Source organism: Protopterus annectens, chromosome 10.part0 (genome assembly GCF_019279795.1).
Source record: "Protopterus annectens isolate FY-2018-M chromosome 10.part0, PAN1.0, whole genome shotgun sequence".
Classification (NCBI taxonomy): domain Eukaryota; kingdom Metazoa; phylum Chordata; order Ceratodontiformes; family Protopteridae; genus Protopterus; species Protopterus annectens.
Genome location: NC_056744.1, coordinates 667,648,649 through 667,665,227, shown reverse-complemented (window position 1 = coordinate 667,665,227; position 16,579 = coordinate 667,648,649).

Here is a 16,579-nt window from a genome sequence, read left to right as displayed (position 1 = left end):
AAACAGATATTTAGTTCTGAAATAATTTATTTTTAAATAACTGCATTTTCAGTGAAGGCTGTCAATGGTATACTGTATGTGTGTACTCTTTTAGCTGTACAGCTGATGAAAAATATCACAATACAAGTTAGACATGAAGGGTTTAAATGAGCAAGTGTCAGAGTAGCTTGGAAATAAATGCTGTACAATTAATCTGAAACAGATTTGGGATAAACAAAGAGGACAGTGGATTTGCATATGACAAGGATGTGTCAGATGTAACATGGATATCTGACATAAAACAAGGCACATACATTTTATAAGTAGTTGTATAAGAAAAAATATATTTTACCACCTTTATTGAATTATCAGTTTATCAGCACAGGCAAATTTACATTTATGTAAAACAAAAATACATTAACATATTTTCAGTTGCAAATATTATACATCACATATATTATTTTGTATAATTATCATCAATCCAACATTGCATAAATTGATCAATTCCTGATATCCCTTAACATCACTCCTCCTCCAAAACATTATTTTGCACAAATTGTTCCCATAATTCCCATTTTTTTCTATGTAATTTGCTCCTACCCTTTTCTAAACAGCCTACTTCCAGTTAATGTATGTCTGTTACAATACTCATTAATTAAAATACTGTTAATTTAGACTTTATTTCCATTTTTTTAGTAATTGCTTTTTTTGGCAGCCACCGGAATTAAACTTAAAAAGACCTTACTATTGTTAAACTATTCAGATCCTATATCACAGCTCAAAAAAAATCAATTTCTTAGTTTCACCCATTTGTTCACCCAATATTTCTGACACAGTACTATGCAGAGAACTTCTAAATTCTGCCAACTCATTATACTCCCAAACATATGTTCCAATTTACCTCTTTCTTCCCCAAAACACCTCCAGCATTAGTCATTTAGCTGAGGAAAAAAAATTGTCATTTGTTTGGGATATAAAAAAGACGTATGCAAATACTTCCAGGTAAAAATCCTAAATCTTCTGTATTTTGCTTCATATTTGAGAGCCATACATATGTCTTTCTATTGTTTCTTTGTCAATTGATTTTTCAGTCTCTCTTCTTAGTCCTTTACTAGACCCCTCTGACTGATTTCTATAGTTATCATGCAATATTTTATATGTGGTAATAATTGTTCCTTTTTTAACAGCAGCTTCTGTTTTAGATTAAGCTTAAAACTCTACCAGAGCAGTTTTGTCACTTAGGATTCCCCTATCCCTTTCTCTTTGCCTCTACTCTGATATCAATCTGGCAGGCTCTAGCATACAGTCCAGATGTCTTCATGGCATCTTCCCATTCTATTACCTTTCCTTCTCTAGTTATTTGCTCCCAATACCTTGGTTCCTTTACCAGTTTTCTCCAGTAAATCCCAGTCCCCTCTTGCCTATTCTCTATATCCCTAATTGTAGACATCCCTATCAGCAGAATCCCCTTTCTCCCTTCTCGTGTCGGCTTGGTACATAGAATTCTTTCTGCTACTTTATGAATATAATATTCTGTATGGCTGTTATCATTTTCCTTAAAGGGCTGCATTCAAAATTCCATTCCCTTCTTCATGAATTTCTCACCTGCTGCCTCATTCCACTTTGAATGATAGCTTTCTGCTTGTGTTATGTAATATGAGGCTTAACTGTGTAGCTATAAATTATCCCTTCAAATAAGGCAATCCTAAACCATCTTGTTCTATTGGAAGGATCAACTTATCCGATATGATCATTGCCCTTTTCCCCTCCTGACAAAACCCTTCAACTTTTTTATTAATTACTGTCCACAACTTCTCATCTGGTTGATAAAAAGATACCTGAACTGCATATAAAATTAAAGGGGCTAAAAACATTTTCACTGCTTGTATCTTGCCATCCATATCCATAAACAAGAATTTCCAATTTCTCAGTTTTTGTATTATTTTTGTTTAGTCATCTCTTCCCACATATCCTTAGCTGCATAAACATAATAATTTTTAATACATACTCCTAAGTACTTTATTTTTACAGTATTTTACTGTGTCCCCATAAATATGGGTATTACTGAACCATTTCAGATGTGGTACATAGTTTACAGCTATAGCCTTGCTTTTATCTTAATTAATTTTATATCCCATAAATGACTAAAAATGTTGCACAGCACTGAGATTTCCTTTTCTGGTTTTATCAGGTACAGAATATCATCTGCAAATAAAGCTATCTTTTCTTGATTGCCATATCAATTATATCCTTGAATTTCTGAGACTTGTATTTTCTTTGCCAATGGCTCTAAATATAATACAAATAAAAAAGGGAAAGAGGACGCCATTACCTGATTCCTATTTTCAGAAACAACTTATCAGAGAGGAACCCTCTCACTTTAATTTTTGCCTCTTATCCCTCATACATCCTACTATTTAGCCTTATTATTGTATCAGTGAATGCAAATACTTTCATTGTTCTAATCATAAAATCCCAGCTTACTATGTCAAATGCTTTCTCTGCATCAAGACCCACCAACAGCAGTGGCATTTGCTTATGTTCTGCTTCCATATGGATCGTCATTGATCTATTAATGTTGCCATATGTTTGCCCCCCCCTCTACAAAACCACATTGATCCATATCTATCAATTTTGAGAACACCTTTGCCATACATTTAGCTATTATGGACATACACACTTTATAATCATGGTTCAAAATTGAAATAGGCCTATAGAAGGCTGGATTTGATGGGTCTTTACTGTCTTTAGGTATTACAGCCACCATAGCTTCCTTCCAGGATGTTAGTCACTTCTCTCCTTTTAAAATACCTTTTAAAAAACTTTCAATACTTTATCAATTTTTTCCCTCCTAACTTCTAGACTTCCACAGGAATATCATCCAATTTTGCAGACTTTGCTGTAGATTGATTATACTTTACCTCACCTCCTTTTTCATAACTGTTAATTGTTGTGCATCATCTACCTCTAACCTTGGCATACTTAAGTCTTTCATAATTATTTCCATTTATGTTCTTTCTTGATTTCCACATTTTTCTGTTTTATACAAATTTTCATAAAATTTCCAAAATATCTGTAATATGTTTACATGATCTTCTATTTTTTTTCTTGTTATAGACTTTCTATGTTTGGCAACATCCCTTTATACTTTCTGTTGCCTATATCATTGTGCTAATTTTTTTCTGCTATGGAATTATTTCAAAAAAAACAGTTGCTTAACAGCAATCTTTCTAAACTCATGCATATTATCCAGATGCTCCCTTATATGATTTCTACCAGTCTACAATTTCACATCTACTTGTTCTGTGATATTCCTAGTATTCTAGAACAAACAAAATACGACCAGCACTAAGGTGAACTGCTACTGGAGAAGAAAAACAATACAAAGAACACAACACTCCAGAGCTGTAATTGCTGGCAGATTTCAATGGTTTATTCATAGAATACAGTAAAAAACACAAAGCTTTCAGGCATGAGCCCTTCTTCAGTGTGTAAGTAACAAACAGTTCAAGCATAGCATAATTAATATCATTCAAATTAAAACCCATGTGATACAGCTCCAATCCACATACAAAATCAATTAATTATTAAAATGCAGTAATAAAACCTTAAAGCTCTAAAAGCAACATATACACAACATGTATATAAAATAATACACATAAAATATATAATGAATTAAAATCTATTATTTGTGCAGATACAGTTGCCTGTTTCTTAATATCAGTTTAAAACTAACAGCTGCATTTATAGGTTTTCCAACTGCTTGCAATCTTAAAATACACTCACATTCACTAACCTTTAATGTATTATTTAAGCTAGGTCTATATTATAGCAATGAATGATCAAATGATCGAACTCTGTTATATTGACCCGTAAACGTCAAATCGCCAAAACAGCAAATGGCTGGAACAGCAATTTTTTTTCCATGGAAAAAGATTACTGGTCCCAAAAAAAAAAAAAAACCACTAAAGTGGGGGGCTTCGATCCCCCACACACCCCCTACTTAAATATACCAACGCCAAGATCACACTACTTGATGTAAATGGCACAACCCAGAAAAATCACTGTTCTGGCCGTTCGCTGTTTTGCAGTTCGATGTTTAGGGGTCGATGTAACAGCGTTCGATCATCTGATTGTTCGCTGTTCTAAAGTATACCTTTTAAGCCACTTCCCTTTTGTTCCAATTCACATCAACCACCATAGAGCAGAATTCATGGTCTAGCCCATTCTCATCCATGTGCTTGGCAAGCACATGGATGAGAAATGCACAATTTTTCTATGTATATCAGATTTATGTTCCACAATGCGATCCTTTAGCTTCTGTGTACATTCCCCAGTATAGAATGCGTTACATTTTTTTACATGTAGCCAACTAAACAATATTTGAAGTGTTGCATGTGGCATAATGTCTAAATATGTATTTTCTCTTAGTCAATGGGTGTGTAAATTTATTATTTTTTCTATATCTTTGCAACATACAGTTATAGCAAGGAAAAGTACCTAACTTTAAACTGTTTAGGTGTAACCATCATGTCTTTATAACAAAGATGCTTCTTTAAATTGGAGCATGCCTTCTAAGCAAAGCTAGGTCTATCCCCAATAAGCAATTTAATCTCTGGCATAGTCTCTAATATACCCCAGTTTTTTGTTATAATTTCCTTTACCCCATTAGTTTTTCCTAGTATACTTAGTTACATATTGTAACTGTCCCTGTCCACTATCTTGAACAGGATTTTATATATTCATATCCTTCTCTGTATGATTTGGTATAGCCCTATCCTTCCTTTTATTAATAACTTCAGATTTCAGCCAATTAAGTAAAGCATCCTCATATCCTGCTCCATAAATTCAACTGTCATATTGTCATCTGTTCAATACACCTCATCTCATCTGTATTAATTTGACTGGCTCTCGGCATTTGGCTATTACTTTAAAGTTAAACAGCATGCATGCTGTTTCGCTGTGTATATCTGTTAGCATGTATCTCTTTTTTATAAATTGAGGTCATGATATCATTATCATTTATGTCCTGTCTGACGTCCAAATAGTTAATCCCATTATGTGAATATTCTGATGTAAACTTTAAAAAAATAGTTGTATTATTCATATAATCAACAAATTGTAGTAAATGTTGATATTCACCTTTCCATATCATAAATATATCATCCACAAAATATTTGTAGAATAGTACTCTATGTTTAATTTCTAATGGACATATATATATATATATATATATATATATATATATATATATATATATATGTATTATATATATATATATATATATATATATATATATATATATATATATATATAGGGTCTATGTTAAATCATCGAACACTTAAAAAAAGCGAACGATGATTTATCGAACCCATGGAAGTGAAAGCTTACAATCTTGAATGCTTAGAGCAGCAATTTTTTCCAAGGGAAAAAATCGTTCCACAAAAAAAACAAAATTGTAAAACATTACATAAAGGGGGGGGGGCTTTGACCCCCACACCCCCAATGTGGGGGGCTGTACCACCCACACACCCCCTATTTAAATATACCAGCTTCAAGATCACACTACAGTCATAAAAATGGCAAAGTAATGGAAGCGGCCAAGCGGTTTCTTTCCCAGGGAAAGAATTTGCTTATATGCAATTTTGCTATTTTGCTTTTTCGTTCTTTCAAAGTTCGATCAAGATGCATTTGAAAAAGAATGCATCTTCGATCATTTAATAGGAACCCATATATATGTTCTTCCCAGCAACCTATAACTATATTAGCATACTTAAGGATATGGATGTATCCATAGACACTCCTGCCTTTTGATGGAATCCCTGATCCTCAGACATAAATATTACTTAACATGATATCTAACAATTTGCAGATTGTTTCAGCTTCCCTACCATGCAGTTCAGTAAATTTACAAAGGAACCCATGAATGGCTTCTATTCTATATTCATTGGGAATCACTGTGAATAATGATTTAACATCCAATGTTACAAGCAAATATTCAGTTTCTTTGTTGTTTATATGCCATTCATATTCTTCTTCTTTCAAATGTGATAAAAAAAAAATCACCAGTATCCTTAAAAGAAAATTGGCTCATTTACCAAGCCACCCCCTGAGACTATTGGTCTCTTGGATGGATGTTCTCGATCTTTATGTACTTTTCATATCCCATATATAACTGGTGTTTTTGGGAATGGGACATTAAAATAATTAAGCATGTCTGTAGAGATAACTTCTGTTAATTATAACTCATAAATACTCATATTAACCTTTATGACAAATTGCAATACATCCATCATATTATTTTCAGTAAATGTAGTCTCATTATTCAGTAACTCAAACATACATGCATTATAATTTTTCTGTCAAATACCGCAATAGCTCCCCCCTTAACCACTTGTTTTATTACAGTATCACTATTATTCTGTAGTTTCAGGAGGGCTTTATATTCACTTAAAGTTGATTTTTCTTTTTATCTTTATGGGTATAAAGTTCCTGTATCTCATGTTCACATATGTTATAAAAAGCATTCACAATCAGACAGTTAACAGGTATAAATAAGCTTAATTTCTTACATGTATTTCAAGAGGTATTGAGTCTTAAAATGTAAGCTGTACGCTGTAAAAGGTTCCTAATGAACATTTTCAAGTCCATTAGAGCTTCTATAATGGTATTTCTGGTCACTAGAATAAATTGTAGTCCTTTCTGCAGCAAGGATATATCAGTAGTGGTCAGTTCAAGACTCAATAAGTTAATAACAGTTTGTTCATTCAATTGCCTTGGTTGTTGGACCAGCTCTTTCCCAGTATTTTGCAATACTCTAACTTTTGTTAGCCCCTCTAAATAATTCTTGTTATTTCTTAACCAAATCTCTTTTTCTTTTATTTCTACCCTATTTTAACTCAACTTTTGTTTTATCCCACTCACTATCTATAACTTCTAAAGAAATGTCTATCTTCCCTAATTACTTTTGAATAATTTCCACTACCCATTTCCTAAATTCCTCTCAATTTTTGATAAATAAGTAAGGAAGCACCAATTACTCATTTTTACTTCATCACCCTGTACTTTTGTCTATATTTGTATTGACACATGAACTAAAATAGTTATTGCATATGTGTTATAACTTTCAATTAAATGTGCATGTTCCTGTGAAATATAATTTATTTCTAACCTAACCCAATTATTCTACTTTGGGTAATAACATGCAAATTCTCTCCAATATCCTACTACTCAATTTACATTTTTCATACCAACTATTTTCATAAATTTCTTCAGAAATCTACCATCTTTTGTTATGTTTCCTTTCTAGATCCCCCAGATGCATCCTCAATGTTGCAGATCAAGTTCCTGTCACAACCTATATTTAATAAGAAAAGCTGTTTATTTCTCCCAAAATTTTCTTAAGCTCCATATTAGCAGTTTTGGGTGGAACATAAATACATGCCAACATAATTCTCTTCCATTGCCAGTACCCCTTGATTACCACAAATCTACCATAATTATCCTTTTTTATCTCTTTTGTCAGTATTGGAGATTCCTTTCCAATTAGTATAAGTATTCCCCTTTCCATTTGTCCTTGATATTTTACGAAATATCCACCCTGAAATACTTTCTTTATCATATTCACATGCTCAGTTCTTTTGAAATGTGTCACCTGTAACATTACTATTTGAACACTGCATTTCTTAATATAATTCAATGCTCCTACTTTTTTGTCTATACCTGTGAGGCCATTCATATTCCAAAATAATACATATAGTGTAGCCATTATTATAGGAATTTATCATACATAGCAATTATGCCAGTTTTTAAATGTCTTTTTCCTGCTTTTGTGTTACATATACCCACTAATGTTTGGAAAGCTGATCATTTATACAGCTATTTCTTAACATCTCCATTTGAACATATTCATTTTATAAGGCTTTTTATTTCAATGAAAACCTTGAAACAAAAATCAAATACACCCCAGAACACCGCCATAACCTATAAACTTAAAACAAATACCTCCCTCAATCGGAACAGTTGAGCCAAATAAACAGCTGTACCCACAGGCATTACATAACCTAAAATTATGGTTATCCATGCTAAAGCCCATGTTACAGCCTGTGGTCCTACTTCATCTAATTGTTTTCTGTACTTGTCATATTTTTATTCCCCACCAGGATTTAAAAAAGAAAAAAAAAACAGCTTGTTTGCTTTCAGACATTACCTTTTAGCCTTAAGAAAAAGTGTTACTGGCTACATTTAAATAAATCAAAATTATACACTATTCTAGTAAAAGCATTGTAGTATTTAGGTATTAGAAAAATTGCTATCTCTAATTCACTTGCAATATTTCAAACTTTTTTTTACAAAGCTGCTTGCCTTTCTACCTTTAAATTTTAAATTTCTCTCAGCAAACAATTTACAGAACTCTTGAAAAGTATTGCTTGGACATCTACTCAGCTTGACTCCATTGAAACATAACAACATAATGTTCAGCTGCCCCCAAACGCAGATTTGTTCAACTTGGATACTGAGCATGTATTTGCTGAGAAAAATGTTTCATTCCATTCATATTATTTTCATGACATGCATGCTTACATAAGAAACTTATTATTAGATTAAGCCAAAGGAATTAATCCAGACAGTCCCCTCTGCAAAAATAAGAGAAAGCATCTCAGCTGTTCATACATTACAATCAGTGTACTTTTATAGCCCATTCCCTATCCCAACAGCCCAAGATTACAGCTCATTATCTTGAACATGCTTTTGCCCAGACCTTATTCTCTCTACATTGTAATGTCTACATTTCTTAAAACTGAAAAAGAAAAACATACTTGTTTACTTTAGAATCTTTATCACATACAACAATCACTGAAAATGCTTTACTATGTAATATGTAGTTTATATCATGAAATGCTTTATACATATATTGTTAAGAATAAAAATTGTTTTACTATCGCCCCATAAGCCTGACTAGCTTGGTCTGCAAAGCTATGGAAAGAATCATCATGGACCTCATAAATAAAGATATTGGGTACCTACAAACACTGGATCCTACCCAGTTCGGCTTTGTTAAGGGCAGATCCTGCCTCTTAAACCTGGTCGATTTCTTTGAAACAGTCACCAAGGCCATTGACGAGGGGAAGGTGGTCCACACAGCCTACCTGGACCTCGCAAAAGCCTTCGATACAATACCCCACTCGGGCATTATAGATAAGCTCACCAGCTTAAATATAAACCCCTATGTCACTAGATGGGTTGCAAACTGGCTCAAGGACAGAACCCACATGGTTAGAATTGCTGGAGCCATGTCATACTCCAAACCATTTACAAGTGGCGTCCCACAAGGCTCAGTCCTGGGACCTCTCTTGTTCGGTATATATTTCTCGGAGGTACAGGCCAACACAGAAGGACTGTGGCTGACCAAGTTCGCAGATGACTGCAAACTGTGCGCCATAATCGACTCTCCGGCCAACACAAGCATCCTCCAAAAGGGCCTCATAGAAACAGACAACTGGTGCCAGAGCCATGGCCTCAATCTAAACGCCAAAAAGTGTATAGTCATTCCCTTTGGCAAAAACAAAGTGCCCACAAATTACCACATAGGTGGTAATCCATTAAGTACAGAAGAAGTAATTAGGGACCTGGGGACCCAAGTCGATAGCAATCTCTCATTTGACAACCACGTGGCAAAAGTGGTTAGAAAAACATTTTATATAGCCCACCTAATCATGAAGGGATTCACAACTAGATCAGGGGAGGTCATCGTGCCTCTTTACTCATCCCTCATCAGGCCCATAATTGAGTACAATGCCCCTTTTGGGATGTACCTTACCAGACACTTGCAGCAACTGCAAAGACCCCAAAAGTACCTCACCAAGAGGATCAAAGGGCTCAAACAGATGCCATATGCTGCCCGGTTAAAGAAACTCCAGCTCTACTCAGTGACATACCGCCTGCTCAGAGGCGATCTGTGCCTGACGTATAAAGCCATGTCCAACCCGGAATTAATGGGCATGCTGCACCTCAGAAAATCCAAATCCCATTGAGCTACGCACTCGAGAGACTTCAACCTCATCACTGAAATAACTAGGACATGCTGGAGTGACAGATTTATAACCCAGAGGCTCCCTTCACTCTGGAATAAAATCCCAGTCCAGGTTAGGCAGAGTCCCTCATTGACTCTCTTCAAGAGGAATCTTGATGAGTGGATGGGAGATTGTAGGTTTACCCCGGTATCACTTCTGTGTCACTGTTAGACAGAGGCACAGTATACTAACCTTGAAAAAGGGCATTAATTTAAAATGGGTGGCGAAAGCCTAACACACTCTGGCTAGGCTTATAAATGCCCTAGGGCAGATAGTCTAGTATGAACCTATGAACCTATGAACTTATAGTTACTCTTGTTTCCTTCTTTTTTCTTTTTAGTGTCCTTCCAACCATTAATGACATGAACTGGAGTATATGCCTTTCAGTCCCTCTAAAAGTTTAACAAAGTCAACAGAAGTCCAATCTTTCTCAACCACCTTTTCATAAAGCTATACTTCACACGTGTTTGATGCTTTATAGTCTCACATTTATTCATTAATCTGTTACTTGTCTTATTCCTGTTTATCTTCATTTCCCAACTCCAGGCTCTGGTTTAAATGCAAGGTACTCAAGGTTCTTCTAATCAACTCCTTTGCTTTTATTTCTGTTTCTCAAGTATTTTCCTTTAGAACATTGGAAGAGGAAGTCTGTCTCTATGGCCTTTATTATCAGAAAAATGAGAGGCAGAGTCCCCTTCTCTTTGATGTCTCACTTTTTGTTGGACAAACTTTTGTATTTCCTCCTTACCCTCTTCTGCATCAAACAACAACTTTGGTTCTCCAGGAAAAAAAATATTGTGAAGAGAGATGGATACAACAATTAGAAGATCATGCATGTTGTTCAACATTCACTAATTGTTGGGATAGATTTGCTTCTCTTCTGCCTCATGTACAGTGAATAAATATTTTCTTACAAACACTCTACTACAACAACAAATCTACTACCTCCAGTTTTTAATATTTTGCCATTCTGCCACAGTTTTGACAGAAGCAACTGTTTTTGTTGGTTTGATTTAATTTTTACTAATACAGATCTTGTCTGTTTTCTCATGACCAGATTTGGAGCATACACAATGTGCCCTTTCAATTAACAAATCCTGCTGTATCCAATCCAGTGGCTTATTTGTGTTTTCAAAAAAATTAATATGGTCTGTTCCTTCCAGTTTCTCTGACACAGCAGAAAGTCTCATTTTTTTCTGCATGCTTCCATACTCAGCCAGGCTTTTTTTCATTTTGACCTCTGATTTTTGCAGTTTTATCAGTTTATCTGAATAGCTGTTTAAATTTGCTCCCATTTTTTTCTAGCCATTTGTTATCTGAGTTGATATAATCCTTCAGCTTTTCATTTATTTTAATCAGTTCTGACCACACATATTTATTTTTTCCACTAAATTAATGAAGCCATCTCTGGTACAAAACCTGGAGCTTGAATTGCTTTTTGCTGAACAGTATTCTTTCTAATCGGGATTCCTATTCAGCTTTTCTAGTTGAACTTCTTTCAGGCTCTCTGTGTTCCTTCTTTACTGGCATCCAGGCAGTGTACATATTAGCCAGCAACTGAATTTTACTATAACTGCTAGAATTATTAGCGCTTATCTTTCAGTTTCTTTTTTCACTCTGGTATTGCCAAAGCCATCAGTGTGCAGCTATCTTAGAAGTCCAGAATGTGAAAGTATTTCTGAGTCAGTCATGAAATTCTTATAAATATGTTAAAATAAGTTATTTTTAGTAAATTAATCTGGGCAAGAGATATGGAGCAATTTTTTCAAACAAATTTATTTTGTGTAGTCAAGAGGGGTATCTATTTGGAAAGTTTGTCTAGAAGTAGAAGAGTGGCACAGTTATCAGTCTTGAAAGAAATGAGGATGTAAATTTTAAAATAGAATATGTTAAACTTAAGTATGTGAGTGTGATACAAATAATGTAGTGTTGAAGTGAGTTACTCATTGACAGGAGGAAAAAAATATATATTTTTTATAAAACAAGTTCTTGAAAAAAGTTACAAAATTGTGCAAAGTAGCCAGACAAGGTCAATTAAATCATATACTACACTAATGAAAGAGGAAGAAAACTCTAACAGTAAAGCAGTAAAAAAGAAGCAATGCTAATTCAGGATGAAAGGGTTAAAATAAAAACTATGGAAGTAAAGCACTAACTTGGTTGATCTAGTATAAAAGTATATACAGGAATGAAAATGATTTTACTTTTATACTTTTTTGGATATCATTTTAAACATGATATTACTGTAAGATACCACAGAGGATGACAAATAATATATTAAGGAGAAATAAATTATGTGGCAAAATGGAGAAGAAATGTAATGATGGTGGGCAGTAGGAGAGCAAGCATGAATGTATTTTAAGGAAAAAGAGTAAAAGAAATCATAAGTGCATGAACCATAGCAATGAAGAATATTGATTGCATCTGTCAGAACATTTACTATCCTCAGCAGATGGTAGAGAAAGAAGAGCATGACAAACATTATAAAATGTTTTCAGTTACTTCAGTTTTTATTATTGGAGCATGTGTCCTGAAGACTGATTCATTATGTTTAATAAATCATATAGAAAATATGAGGAATGTAATCACTTTAGGTGTCTTAAGAGGGTTATAAGTCAATAATTTACTTTTACATTAATTATATTGTTATATCAATTTTAAGAAAGTCAACTATGCATTATAAATTTTACTTGACACATTTTGTGTAAAAGGAATGAAAATGGAAGGAACAGTGCATGGGCCATCTAATAATGGAGATGTGGTTATCTAGATTAATTGTAGGCATCTATATTATGGCATCAAATGGGTTGTTAACCAAAAGACCTTTTATCAAATCATATTAAGTGAAATACAAAAACCCTGAATGGCCACAAAAGTGAATTTTTTACCCAGGGGAAAAAAAATCACTTGGCCAATACAAAAAAAAAAAAAGTTCAGACCATATGAAGTCAGTGGCTTTGCCTCCCATACCCCCTAACTAAATATAACAACTCCGAGATTGTACTACAGTGGAGGAAAGGGCAAATCCCCAATGACGGCCCAGCGATTTTTTTTCCCCTCAGAAATAATTTGCTTTTGTGGCCATTTGGGTTTTTGTATTTCACTTAATACATGTCTATAAAAGGGAGTTTGGTTAACAGTCTGTTTACTGCTGTAATATAGATCCAATTATAGGTACAGAGGAAAAATGTGAGGTATACATATGGAGAAATGTAAAAGAAAATGTTCTGTCTGTAAAGGTACTGGTAATAGGACTATAAGGTTGGATGTACCTAGTATTAAGGAGATTAAAGACAGAATGGATAGATATTGGAAAATAAGCACAGGCTCTTTAAGAGGTGCATACTTATTTTAAATGCCATCTACCACAACAACCCATATATTAAGTGTTGTATGTATGAGCTATCCACGTCACTGAGGAAGGTGTGTTGGGAGGTTGGCATAATGGTTAAGTTTACCCTACAGAAGCAAAGTACAGGGTTTGATTCTCACATAGAATAATTGACTATGCTTAAGATGGTGCACAAGAAAAATTGGCCTACTAGTAATCTATAAACCTATGAAAGAACAGAGAGTGATTGATCTACCAGCAACTCATTGAAAGGCACTCTGTTCTTCAAGTAATCAGAAAGACTGTGTGGGACAAGCTATGCAATTTTGTACTAAAATGAGACTGAATGGAGAAAATAAACTATACACTGGCCCCTGTGTCTCACAACAGTGAAAATGTGTACATTGTGCAAATAGATATTTATCTAAAGGAATTTTATAGAGAATCTTATGGCTAGGTAAATGCAAGAATTATGTGCTGTTAAACAGAAATCTGGTCACTTTATTGTTCCTTGCTGTTGGCATGCCCTCATTTTAATTAGTAAGGTTTTCCACATATTTGCCAAATTTCCTTGCCCTCTAAAATTTGTTATTCTCTTTTTTGTCTATCTCTTCATCTTTAATTACATTTAATTTTGTCTATTATTCTGCCTTCCACCCTTTCTACCCAACCTTCTCTCTCTTTCAGTCAATCGGTCCTTGTTTCTGTCCTCTCTATCAGTGTCTCCTCTCGTTCCTTTTCTATTGTACCTCATTATGTCCCTTTTTATTTGGCTTCTCATTCACCTTTTCATTTCCCCACAGATTATCAATTTCCAAAATATTGTTTTCCACACTCTTCGCCTTCTTTCTACGTTTGATACGCCTCTTCTAAATAAGCCACCCTTCCTCTTCTAACATTCCAGTCTTTTATAATCACCATCTCAAAAATTGTGACTTCATCTCTCATTACTACTATCTTTTTTTTGCATGAATCTCTCCTATCCCTATTTCCCAGCCTTTAATGCCAGCACCAAAATGAATAGCAGTCTTTATCCATTCCAATTTTTGTCTGTCATGCGTTACTATGTTTTAGGCACTGGAAGAGCTTATTTTTATTTGTTCCTTTTCTTGATTTGTATTCATATTGTAGATCTCAGGATTTTTCATCTTGGGTCATCCTGAACTTTAACATTTCTTTTATATACAGTACCACCAGCCGTTGCACTTTCTGTTATACCTACTTTGAATCGTTTTTATTTCCTTCCATCAAGGCACAAAGAGAAGTGAGCAGGCTACCTCCCTATACCTTTCTGTTACTCAACTACTTTGTGAAATGTATCCATGATTTGTTTGTCATTTATTTTATCAGACTTATATATAAAGAGACTTACTTTTCAAATGACACAGTGCATACTCATGTTTACAATGGATATTTTTAACATAAAATGAAAATGGCATTAAGGACATATATGTTAAAAACTCTAAAAGGAAAAGGATGTATTCAGACTGTTAAAAATCCTATTACCTATAGTTGTATTTGTGTTAACAGCTCACAGAATACAGAAAGATGCCTCCTTGTGTTAATAACAAAGCACATTCCTCTACCATTCTGGGCTGGTTAACTTTTCTGATCTGTCATTTAAAGCATGCCTGCATGTGTACACTCTGAGCATTTATAGCCATGATTTTTGTTACACAGGAAGGTGGGTCATTCTGGTTATAAGACTGCATAGTGTGCCATTATCTAGACAGGCCCTTATACATTAGGCTGCAAGACAGATGAAAGTGACTGTTAGGGGTCCACAATTTATGCAGAAAATATAGAGTACAAGGTGCTCAGTAAATAGATTACTTAGTTCATCTGCACTTGATTCATACTTTGCAGGGCATTAGCTAGGGAGATATATGCTCAGAAAATACATATCATAGAAATATGTGCACAAAACAGTAAAACTGAAAGACGGCATGTTGTGTGTGAAAAAAATATAAAAGTGGTACTAACATTATAACAGTGCTCATTGCCAATAATGATTGCTGATGTTATTGGATGTGAAAGAAATACGGCTTAAATGTAGAAATGTGTTTTGAATAAAACCATTGTAGTTTTTTAAACCTCTTTAAGACATATATTAGAATGAATGTTTTGCACAGTATTATTGTTTCCACATGCTCAAAGTCCTTTTATAAAATTTACATTATTCTACTAATATAATCCCAGCCATAAAACTTTTTTCATTGGAATAATATTTTGATGTGACAGCCCCTAAGTAGAAATCTCATATACTGTTGCACTTTAACTTACAGTTAGATATAATTCAGCCTTGCAATTCAAAAAATGTTGTTACTTAAAGTTCATGTGAAACATTCAGACTGTAGTGGTGTTTTAATCAGACTTTTTCTTTAATCATGGGCAACAGAATTATTGATATGACTGCAATTGTAAAAAATATCAAAGACTTCATTATCTTATCTCATTCTCAAAGTGACTGAATTAAAAAAGAAACTCCAAAATAGTAAAGATGAAAATTTTTAGATAATCAGTAGTAAAGCCATTCAAATTGATAAACTGTAGGTAGATTCTAAAATGCAATCTCAGACACAACAGATTATAGATATATTTACAAAAGCTTATGAAAAACAGTTTGGCTCCACAAAGGGGGGTAATACGTTGTTGTAGTGATATTCAGATAACCTCAGATACTGAAATCAAAATAAATTATATTGAAAAAAGAACTATGCAATCTGGATCCAAACAAAGCACTAGAAGGAGACAGAATTAATGACCTGAGAATACTTCAGCAAGAACTTACAGTACCATTATATTTATTATTTACTAGGCCATATAAATATGGGGAGATTCCTCAAGATTGGAGACATGTACTTATTAAACCTGTCTTTAATGGAAAGGGGAGTAGGAACACCCAGAGTCATATAATCCCTTAAGTCTACTTTCATGTTCAGGAAAAGTAATGGAGAAGGTAATATTGGATACATTATTTTCAGAATTGGAAAGGCTGGGACTTGAAATCATATATCAGCATGCATATGTTGAAAACAGCTCTGTTACCACTTGTAACATTATTTTCTATAACAATATTGTGACAAAGGGAGATACTGCCAGTACAGCTATCTGGAATTTCGTAAATAATTATATTTCATTAGTGAATATCAACATGATTCATATATTTGTGTTACAAATGTATTAGAGCTGTATG